Source organism: Leiobunum rupestre, chromosome 5 (genome assembly GCF_980474605.1).
Source record: "Leiobunum rupestre chromosome 5, qqLeiRupe1.1.hap1, whole genome shotgun sequence".
Taxonomy (NCBI): Eukaryota; Metazoa; Arthropoda; class Arachnida; order Opiliones; family Sclerosomatidae; genus Leiobunum; species Leiobunum rupestre.
In genome coordinates this window covers 8,237,700-8,248,359 of record NC_143388.1, presented here as the reverse complement: position 1 = coordinate 8,248,359, position 10,660 = coordinate 8,237,700, and positions in this window count along the sequence as shown.

Here is a 10,660-nt window from a genome sequence, read left to right as displayed (position 1 = left end):
AGTAGTTTGATAGTGAGAGGGTCTAAAAATGTTATAGCGAGAGGGTAAAAAATTTTATAGCGAGAGGGTATAAAAATCTGATAGCGAGAGGGTATAAAAATTTGATAGCGAGAGGGTATAAAAATTTGATAGCGAGAGGGTATAAAAATTTGATAGCGAGAGTGTATAAAAATTTGATAGCGAGAGGGTATAAAAATTTGATAGCGCGAGGGTATAAAAATTTGACAGCGAGAGGGTCAAAAATTTGATAGCGAGAGGGTCAAAAATTTGATAGCGAGAGGGTAAAAAATTTGATAGACCCCAAAAATTTGATAGCGCGTGAGTGTATGAATTTTGTCCGGTTTGGCGTGCCATAGATATATGTAAAGGCCAGCCAACAGGGGGGATACCTGGGGATAGAAGTGGGACACCCGTGGTGGAAGTATTCAGTCCACTCGTTGGAGGATAGGTGGTCGTACTCAAACGGCCATCCACAAACTCTTCCTCCCAGACACTTGGGATTACAGGAGCCACTACTCCCAGCCTCGGGTGCAATTAACCTCGTTGAAATTTTCATTTCACTAGGAGTCTAGGTGGAGCAGTGGCGATGGAAATTTGACTTCAGATTTCGGTACTTCCCGAAACAAGTTTTGAAAAATACGAATGTGTCGTGAGTCTCGTGACTGCCGTCTGCTCTAAAATGACGAGAAAATTTTATCATTCTACCCGTGTGGCCATCTATCGCGTTTGTCAGCCAAGAGATTTAAGATTAAAAAGCGGATGGCGCCACGAGTCGAATTATAAAGTTTTCTCGTCAATTTAGGGCAGACAACACAAAACTGGTTTCGCGGTGAGCAGATTTGATTGGATCTCTAGATTAATATTCCCAACTCAATTGCTAAACCTACTGCTTCAAAATTCATAGGCCGTTGAAGCCATTTGTTTTTTAAATATAACCTTTAATTTAGATGAAATTATGGAATAGTTGAAATAATTATTTTAACCCTAATTTTTTGCCACCTGCAGTGGTTCCCACCTCTTCTTGTTCGCGATCGCGATGGGGCCCCCAAAAGGTCGTGGGCCCAGGGAAAGCTGTCTGGCAAACCCCGTGTACGCTACGCCACTGATTATCGGTATTACTAAACCAACGGGGTAAATGTTTCAGGCAACACAATTATGGGACATTAGAGCACAACAAGGATATATTTCATATTCGTTCCACTAGCATTGTGGTTGTGGACATCGTTCCAAGTGGAATCTGCCTTAGTGATATCGAACAAAATTGCCTTGTGTCAATGTCGATTATGTCGTAAATATTTAGTTAAATTCTTGTACAGTCGCTCAAAGCTTAGCTCCAACCGGAATCAGCGAATGATGAGCCGAAAACAGACTGTAGAACGTAATTTTCAAAATAATCTCCAAAATAACCAGAATATAACACTTAATTACATTGAAAATGCACATTATTAAGATTTATTCAGATATTTCTCTAATTAATTTCCTGTAATATTCCTGATAATTGAACGAGCCGTTTTTAAGTAACTGTCAAAGCGGTTTATCGATACCGTGAAACCCACATAAATATAATGATATAGGTTATAATATATATAAAAAATAATTTGAAACATACACTTCTGAATATTTTTCTTAATTTTACATTTATAATTTTATAATTAGTTACATTAAAATCTGACGTTCAACGTAATGATGATAACGATAGTTGGTCTCAACATATTAATTCTAGTTATTGGTAAATAAATGCCTTCTTGATAATACCCATAGCCAGAAATCGAGCTTTTACACATAGCTTGCAGCCTATGTTAATACTCATATATCGTCCAAAATAGGTGGCTTCATCTGAGTATAGTAAAATGTTTTCACCTAAATTTATAAAAAGCAATGGACCAACCAAATTTTTAAACGTTTAAGAATGATAATTTTCGCTTCAATTTCGAATTAGACGGTAATGTATCGAGATATTTTGCGAAGCCCATCATAGAAGATCCCATCTGTACCAAACAAGCCCCAATTATTGTGAACACAGAATACTCGCTTTTAAATAGAACTACCTCGAATATAAAAGACAAGGGTAAAACGATTATGCTAATAATAGCAGCCACGGTACTGGGACTTTCCAGTTTCACAGCCTTGGTCTGAGTCGATTGCATCGCGAATGTGCTGATGCCCATTAGCACTAAAAGAATTGGTTCAGACATTAAAGGGTCCAGGTATGTGCACCGAGGGATCCGAGGTACGGTCCAGCCATTGAGCGCTTCCGTAAGACCGAACATCAGAAAAGACCTCATCCACGCCAAATGGAACACCACTATATCGGGGCTCAAGTCGTTGGTTAGCTTCTTAAGAATCACTTGGCTGACAGCTTGGATGAAAACAGTAAGGAAGGCCGCTCCAACGCCGTATATCCGGTCGGTGTCCGGCCCGAAAAATGTCCAGAATCGAGACACCAAAATGACACCTGTCAAATTGGTAACCAAGCTCATTTGGTGAATTTTTGTGAAAGGTTCCTTTAAGGTGAACCGAGCCACGGTGGCGACGGCGATGGGGTAGCTGAATAAGATGGCGTTTGAATCCGGCAATGGAAGAGATTTTATCGCGAAAATTCGCAAGAGAAACCGCGAGGACATGAGGACACACCGCGAGGTCAACAGCCCAATGAACGGGAAAAAGACGAACTTTGCGCGTTGGTGGATGAGGATCGGAAAACAGAGAACGACTTGTAAAGCACTGCGATACCACGATATTTCAGCGGTGGTAAACTCTGATAAACTCTTAATCAAGATTGTTGTCGTAATTTGGAACAAAGCGGATGTAACAGCGAGTAAGCAGCCCTTGTAACGAGATCTTGATTGTACCATTCGGACTTTTTCGGTTCCTTCGCAAACGCTGTCATCGATAGTCAAAACTTTCACGTACCGAATTTCCTAAAAAAATATTTCGTTGTATTAACAGTCGTGTATTGCCTTGCAAATGAGTAACCGAAGATATTTACGGTTTGAGCTTTTACCCTGTGTATTATTAAAGGTAATCAACCACCTAGATGATTTTCTAAATTAATTATTCAACTTTAAAAATAAATGAATCTCCCCAGGTAGAAAACCGATGTTTTTATTTGGTCTTTTTTTAATATAACATTTTCGTAAAATAATGGAACGTTCTAAGAACGTCAATACTTGGTTTAAAAACCACCAGAAAAATAAAATATTTTTCATGATGGAGAACGTCCATAGAAAACGCTTCCAAATTGGTTATTGTAATTAATTTTTGAGATGTCTATATATAAAAATAAAAATAAATAATAATAAGCTAGGCTAATACCCAATGCACCACCTTAAGCCCAAGTCAATGAACGACTAATCAATCATAAATGCAAACTAATGCAAACTAATCAAGTTTGTAGAAAACATTATCACTATTTCATTGGTGAATGATGTCATCGATAGTCAGTGTTACTTTTATATCACTAAGGATAATCCTGTTTGGAATGATCATGTCAACACACTGCCTAACCGTGTTTTCCTTTAAGACTAGAACCACTGGGGATAACCATGGCGTAGGCAGGGCCGTCTTAAGGCATGGGCTAAATGGGCTACAGCCCAGGGGCCCCAGCCAGTTTTGGGGGCCCGGAAAGGCCAGCCATACTGCCTCTACTCTAGGGATAAGGGTTTAGTTGGTTAAACATTATTTAGGCTCATTTAATATTATGTGTCGTTTAGTTACGTCTATAGTAATTTTACTCATCGCCACATCGCGTATCATACGGTACCTACAATTTCAAAAACCTAACACTATCAGTAAAAATCTTATTTTCAGTAGGCCCATGTGATGATGTAATACTTTTGAAATTAGTATTTTGGATTGATTATGGTGTAGATGACAACGGACAAACAAAGGGTATCGCAAAGGTCTTAAGAAATAATTTAGCCCAGGGCCCCAAAGCATGGAGGAAGCACGTGACTGATACTGCGTTCAGTCAATAGGAGCGGACATCTCCATAGAAGAGGAGGGGTTCAAAAATCAAGTGGCTCTGCCCACGGCCCCCTGCACGCGCTCACGCTGCTCGCGACGATAGCGGCCCCGGCGATCGACTGAAAATTGCGAAAGTGAAATTAGTTAACGTTTTTCCTACATCGACCTTTGGCGCTGACGTAACAACTAAGAAATGGCTGGAGTATATGGCGAAAACGTTCCAATTTTTAGAGTTTCATTGATTATTACTAATTGTGTACTTTTAGGGTTATAATTTCTTTCCGTAATCTTTAAATTACTTATTAATAAATAAGTAAAATACGTTTGGATATTTTTTAAATCAAAATACGCGCCGAGAAAACCAGACAAAGAAGACGCTGTCGACGTTAATAATGTAAACAAAAGAACTAGTCATTTGTTCGCTTATCAGCTGTTGTTTTTCGATTTTATTCTTACAGTTCTTTGATAGCAAGTTGTTTTAATATTTACAAAGTTCACTTCAATTTAAGTAAATAAGTAGTAAATGTATTATAAAACTAGAATATTTTTTTTATAGTTAACAAAGTCAGACAATGTTGAAGATTGCTGAAAATCTATGTATGAGACATGTAAGCATTCTAAATCACAGACTCACTAGTCTCACTCACAGTTCACAATATGGGTTAGGCCTAAATGTAGAGATTCCCATTTTTTTACCATAATTTAAGTTAAAATTGGTTTTGGTTAATTGCTTTTAATTCATTCCTGACTAAGAATCTCGATAACTTAGTAGTCCCACGCTCACATTAAAGTAATCAGCTTTTTTTAAGTAAAATTCATCAAGATTCAATTAAAATTACTGGATGATGTAGGAACATGCTGGATGATGTAGGAACATGCTGGATGATGTAGGAATATGCTGGATGATGTTGAAAAATGCTGGATGATGTGGATAAACATTCTTTTCGTTTCTGATGGTAGTTATATTCGAATTTGAGACCTAATCGTATATTGGCTCATATGTAATGCCACCAATTAAGTAATAGGTAGTGACGTACATCTGGTTCCAAATCCTACGATTACGCATTAGCCTCACAACAGACTATCATTAACTGAAGTTCCTTAAAATGCAAACCACAAACCAATCTTCCATGTGAAGTGTATGCTTCGTTGACTACAAAATCATTCCTAGAGATGCTCTTAATCCACAGTTTGCATAAATTTTCATCAGCAGGTAACTGATGAAATGACACTTTGGCCTTCTTAAAAGTAGATGAACACAATGGAACAGAACAATGCTGGTATTTTTTAATTTGGTAATTTGGAGGGGCAGGTCACTTCCTTGATTAACGACGCAACTCTCAAAAGATTAAATCGTGATTATTTTTATTAAATTCAATTTAATCACGATTATGTTGATTAAATCATGTTTAATTAATTAATATAATCTTTAAATCTGATTTTATCATGATTAAATGATTAAATCTGATATAAATGATTAAATCTGATTGAAACAATTAAATCGTGATTAGTATGATTAAATCGTGATTAGTATGATTAAATCGTGATTAGTATGATTAAATCGCAATTAGAACGAGAATCAGAATGATTATATTGGTGATTGGAATGATTATAATTATGCGTGATTTTATTGAGCTTATAAGAATAATTTACTAAGTGATTAGAATTATTATTTTGTATTTACCACGCTGGATAAAATCTCGATTCGACCGATTATATTGATTAAAATGATTAAATATAATTAAAATGTTTAAATAGTGATTAAAAAGTTTAAATCGTGATTAAAATGATTAAATCTAATTAAAATGTTTAAATCTGATTAAATCCTGATTAAAAAGATTAGATCCTGATTAGAATGATTAAATCTCGTTTAAAGCGTGGTTAGATTTTCTAATCTTGATTAATTTTTGTTGAAGAAATAAAAAACAATGAGGATATTTTTTGTAACAAAGTCTTATCTTTCCATTATCTTTAAGAGATAAGACTTCCCCTATATAAAACAAACTTGCATATAGCTGTTACCGTCATTCAACAGTACTAGTCCGTACTTACTATTCAGTTTTCTGTTGTACTACCATCGTTTCATTAATTGTAATGTATATATATATATATATATATATATATATATATATATATATATATATATATATATATATATATATTAACCAAGTTGTAAATAAACCGTTCATTACTTGTAACTGATGTCACTGGATTTATTTCGGTATCTGCGCTCTGCTCCGTGTTGCTGTTGAAAACTAATTTTAATTACCCTGATTTAATCACGATTACCTTGATTTAATAATTTTACTATGATTAAGACGCACCCAAAATGGAAGTGACCTGCCCCTCACAGTAATTTTCACTTATTAAAAAAACAGGATGTAACGCAGCCAGGGTAATAGCATTTGAGCAAAGTATTAATGTTTTATCTTATGCAAATTATAAAGAACAAAGTTTGGAGAATATGACAAAAAGTATGAGCAGTTATTATAATTATAGTCTTAAATAACTACAAAATACAGTTTTAATAACTTGAAAACTCATTGCCAATACAAAACTTAAACCATTTATGGTTAGGCTTAGCAATAAAATGTTACCACTCAAAATATTGAAATATTTATTAAAAAAAAATTTTGAAATCAAAACTTACATACTTAAAAAGTGTAATTACTAATTGTTTGTTACAAACTTCTCCAAATTCAATAAAACAGTTGAAAAAAAACTTCACTAATGCAAATTCATCGCCATTGAAACGTATGTTAAACTTCCCGCAATGATTTTTAAATTCCAAACATTAAAACCGAGGCCTAGCACAAATATAGGTCCCAAAGGCGGGGAATTCATTTCCAGCTATACCACCGAAGTTAATCCTTGTCGAAAAAGAAGAGTCGTTGAAGCAGAGATTTTACTAAGATCGTCGACACAGCGCTCATAGCCATCGTGAGCTACAGAAATTAGAGAAGGTATGGCTCACTGACATGAGAGCGGAAGGACGAGTACGTGAAAAAGCGCCAGAGCCACGTTCTTACATGATAGAAACTCCTCGTTTTGAAATTTTAAATGTTTAGGCATGGAGGAAGCACGTGACTGATACTGGGTTCAGTCAATAGGAGCGGACATCTCCATAGAAGAGGAGGGGTTCAAAAATCAAGTGGCTCTGCCGAACGGCGGAGACACGAACTGAGTCTAAGCGGACGAATTTCGTGAAAATTGTTTTTTCTTCCTAATGCTTTTCCTACGGGGAATTTGTTTTCCTAACTGTGTTGCAATTCGGAGCCTTTTTAATAATATTAGTGTTTGTACTCAACTTTGAATTTTTCATATGATTTTTAGTAAGTTTCCAGGTTTTATTTAAAACTACTTTCATAATTTTCCCTTAATTATTTCGCTCGTAATCTACTTTTAAAATCGACGGTTTTAATGTTTGGAATTTAAAAATCATTGCGCAATACCGAGGCCTAGCACAAATATAGGTCCCAAAGGCGGGGAATTCATTTCCTCGCCTTAAAATTTTCGTCGATTTTAAAAGTAGATTACGAGCGAAATAATTAAGGGAAAATTATGAAAGTAGTTTTAAATAAAACCTGGAAACTTACTAAAAATCATATGAAAAATTCAAAGTTGAGTACAAATACTAATATTAGGGTCATTCCATGACAAAACGCCTGCCACAGAACACCCGACCCTTTTCGATTTTGCCCAAATTTTGTATACAGGGTTTTTTGGGCCTAGGAAAACGATTTTGACAGTTTCATAACGATCGGTTCAGCCGTTTACGAGATACAGCATACGCGTTTTTTCAAAAGTACGCCTTGACCCCCTAAATGTTTTCTACTATATCTTAAGACATAATTATCGCAAAATCACATGTAATACCTCATTTTAAAGACAATGCGCACCCTAATATGAATATTTAATCAGAGTTGTCATTTGACGTAAATGTCATTAAAATCTGGGCCTTTAAATAATTTGACCTTTGACCTTGCCCAGACACCTCAGTCGTAGGTCAACGATTTTAGCATTTTTAAAATTCCCACTATCGAATACATAATAATCACTCAAAATCTCAAAGTAATATTTGTAGTTTTCGAGATATTAATTTTTGAAATTTACCCCTCAAATTAATGAAAATGCTATTTTATACACGAAACTAGTTGACCTACTAAATAAATTAAAAATATTATTATTTTGGTAATTTTGAGTTTAGAATATCAAATACACTAATTCTTAAATTAAGTTGAGTTATTTACATATTATTTTTAGTTTTGCATGTTATCTGTAGACAGAAGACATCACTAAATTGCTTGTCCTTAGAATAGTCTGGCGTTCAATATTATTGTAGCGTATCTTACTGCACCCTAAAATGGAAATGTGCTAGATATCTCAAGAAAACCCAATATTGCTCTTAGTCATATCGATTACGTTTTTAATAACGTAAAAATGTTTTAATATCTTTTTAATATATAATAGTTATAATTGAGTAGTTAAATATATTAACAGCGATAATTGAGTAGCGAAATAGAATTTATTTAACTGTATATTCTCGAACAAAGCCCTGAAATGGATCGAAACAGTGCCGTCTTTCCCATTGGGCAAATAGGGCACTGCCCTAGGGCCCCAAGATTTTGGAGGGCCCCATTTTCAACTTTTGTAGGGAGAAAAAGATGAATTTTACAAATATGGTTTTTCACATTTTTTTATAGTAGTATTATCTATTCACATTTTACAAATTATTATCTAAAACATATATTTTCGAGATATAGATGGTGTAGACCGTCGCATTTTTTATTTGAACCAATATTTGTAGATTAGGGCGACGATGGACTTCGCATTGGAGGTTAAGAAATTGTCTGGAATTATTAGGGGCCCCGCGTATCGCTTTGCCCAGGGGCCCCCAATCACGTAAAGACGGCCCTGGATCGAAATTGTTCGTTTTGGAGAGACAGTAGTAAATGTCATTTGCAAACACTTTCGAAAACAGTTGGTATCAACAACCATCTGTCCGAGGATGACAAATTAGTTCTTAGCAGCCGAACAGCTATACCTATGTCCAAAATAAGAAACATATGTCGTCACCATGAAGAACTTTTTATGAAAAGGTATTCAACGAGTCAAAAGAAGTGTATGAATCCTTTTGGGACTCACGACGCTGAAAGAAAGAGTGGACTAAAAACTATTTCATTGGATTTGTTCAAAAAATTAAAGTTACGAGGAATTGAAGTTATCGCTGGAAATAAGTTGTGCATCCAGTGTTTTATGTCTGCTGGAAAAAAAGTAAAGGATGAACTCCAAATACAGTTGGACGTTTCAGAAGTTCACACTGCACAAGAATCACAAGAAAGCGATTCTTTTTCATTTAGTCAACCTTGTTCATCGGGAGATGCGACGCAAGACGACAAAGCTATAGCTTTAGTGGCAGTTAACGAAACTCTAATAAACTTGGGAGAATCTCCTGTTAAAAGAAGTAAGAAATATATTCAATTTGAAAGAATTTATATATGTATACATATATAAATACATATATTTTTTAACTTTTGTACAGAAGGTTTGTCATCTCGCCAAAAAACAATTCTAAGCAGGACTAAGTTAAACGCTGTGAACAATTCATTGAAACGCAAATTAGAAGAGTCAATGGAAATTTCTCTTGATGAAACAGACGATAATATGGTTACGGACGATGTTTTTAGAAAGCTCGAAGAACATCGATTATATGAGAATATTTTGAACGAACTGAGAGAGAAATTCAATAACTCCAAGACATCATACGGCGAAAAGCTTCAGATCCTGACCTTGTCACCATTTGGAATACAACGCACAATGGAGGAATTTGGAGCACCAGAATACATGGTCAAACGAAGCAGGAATCTTAAATCTAGTCAAGGAATTCTTTCGCTACCAGAGAAACAATCGAAGGGATTAATATTGACCGAAGACGTTAAATCAAAGGTCGTTGAATTTTACGAAAATGACGATAACAGTCGTATGACACCTGGACAAAAGGAGTTTGTGTCAGTTAGAAACCACGAGACAGGTCAAAAAGAACATCATCAAAAGAGGCTTGTACTGCTGAACCTGAGAGAGCTCTATAACAAATTCAAGGAAGAGCATGATTTGACGTTAGGATTTTCGTCATTTTGTTATCTACGACCACCTTGGTGTGTATTAGCAGGTTCGTCAGGTACACATTCAGTGTGTGTCTGCACCTATCACCAAAATGTCAAGCTAATGATATCAGCTCTACCGTCTCCTTGTCCTTTAAAATGTGATATCGATTTCATGGCGCTCACCGTGTGTGACACTCAAAACAGGAATTGTATGATGAGGGTGTGCAAGGACTGTCCTGGGAAAAATGGTCTACTTGAAAATGAATATTTAATGAACCTTTTAGAAGATTTTGAAAATATAAAGTTCATGCAATGGGTGACAACTGACAGCACAAAGCTCATGACCTTGAGCGAGAGTGTTGAAAACTTTTTCGACTCTTTGGCCATTAAACTACTTGAACTAACGCGTCATCATTACACATCTAAGTCGCAATCTAATTATCTTAAAAACCTCAAAAAAACTCTAAAACCTGGTGACGTAATTGTTCTCGGTGATTTTACGGAGAACTATTCCTTCGTAATTCAAGACGAAGCACAAGGGTTCCATTGGGACAATTCTCAAGCGACAGTGCATCCCTTCGTAATCTACT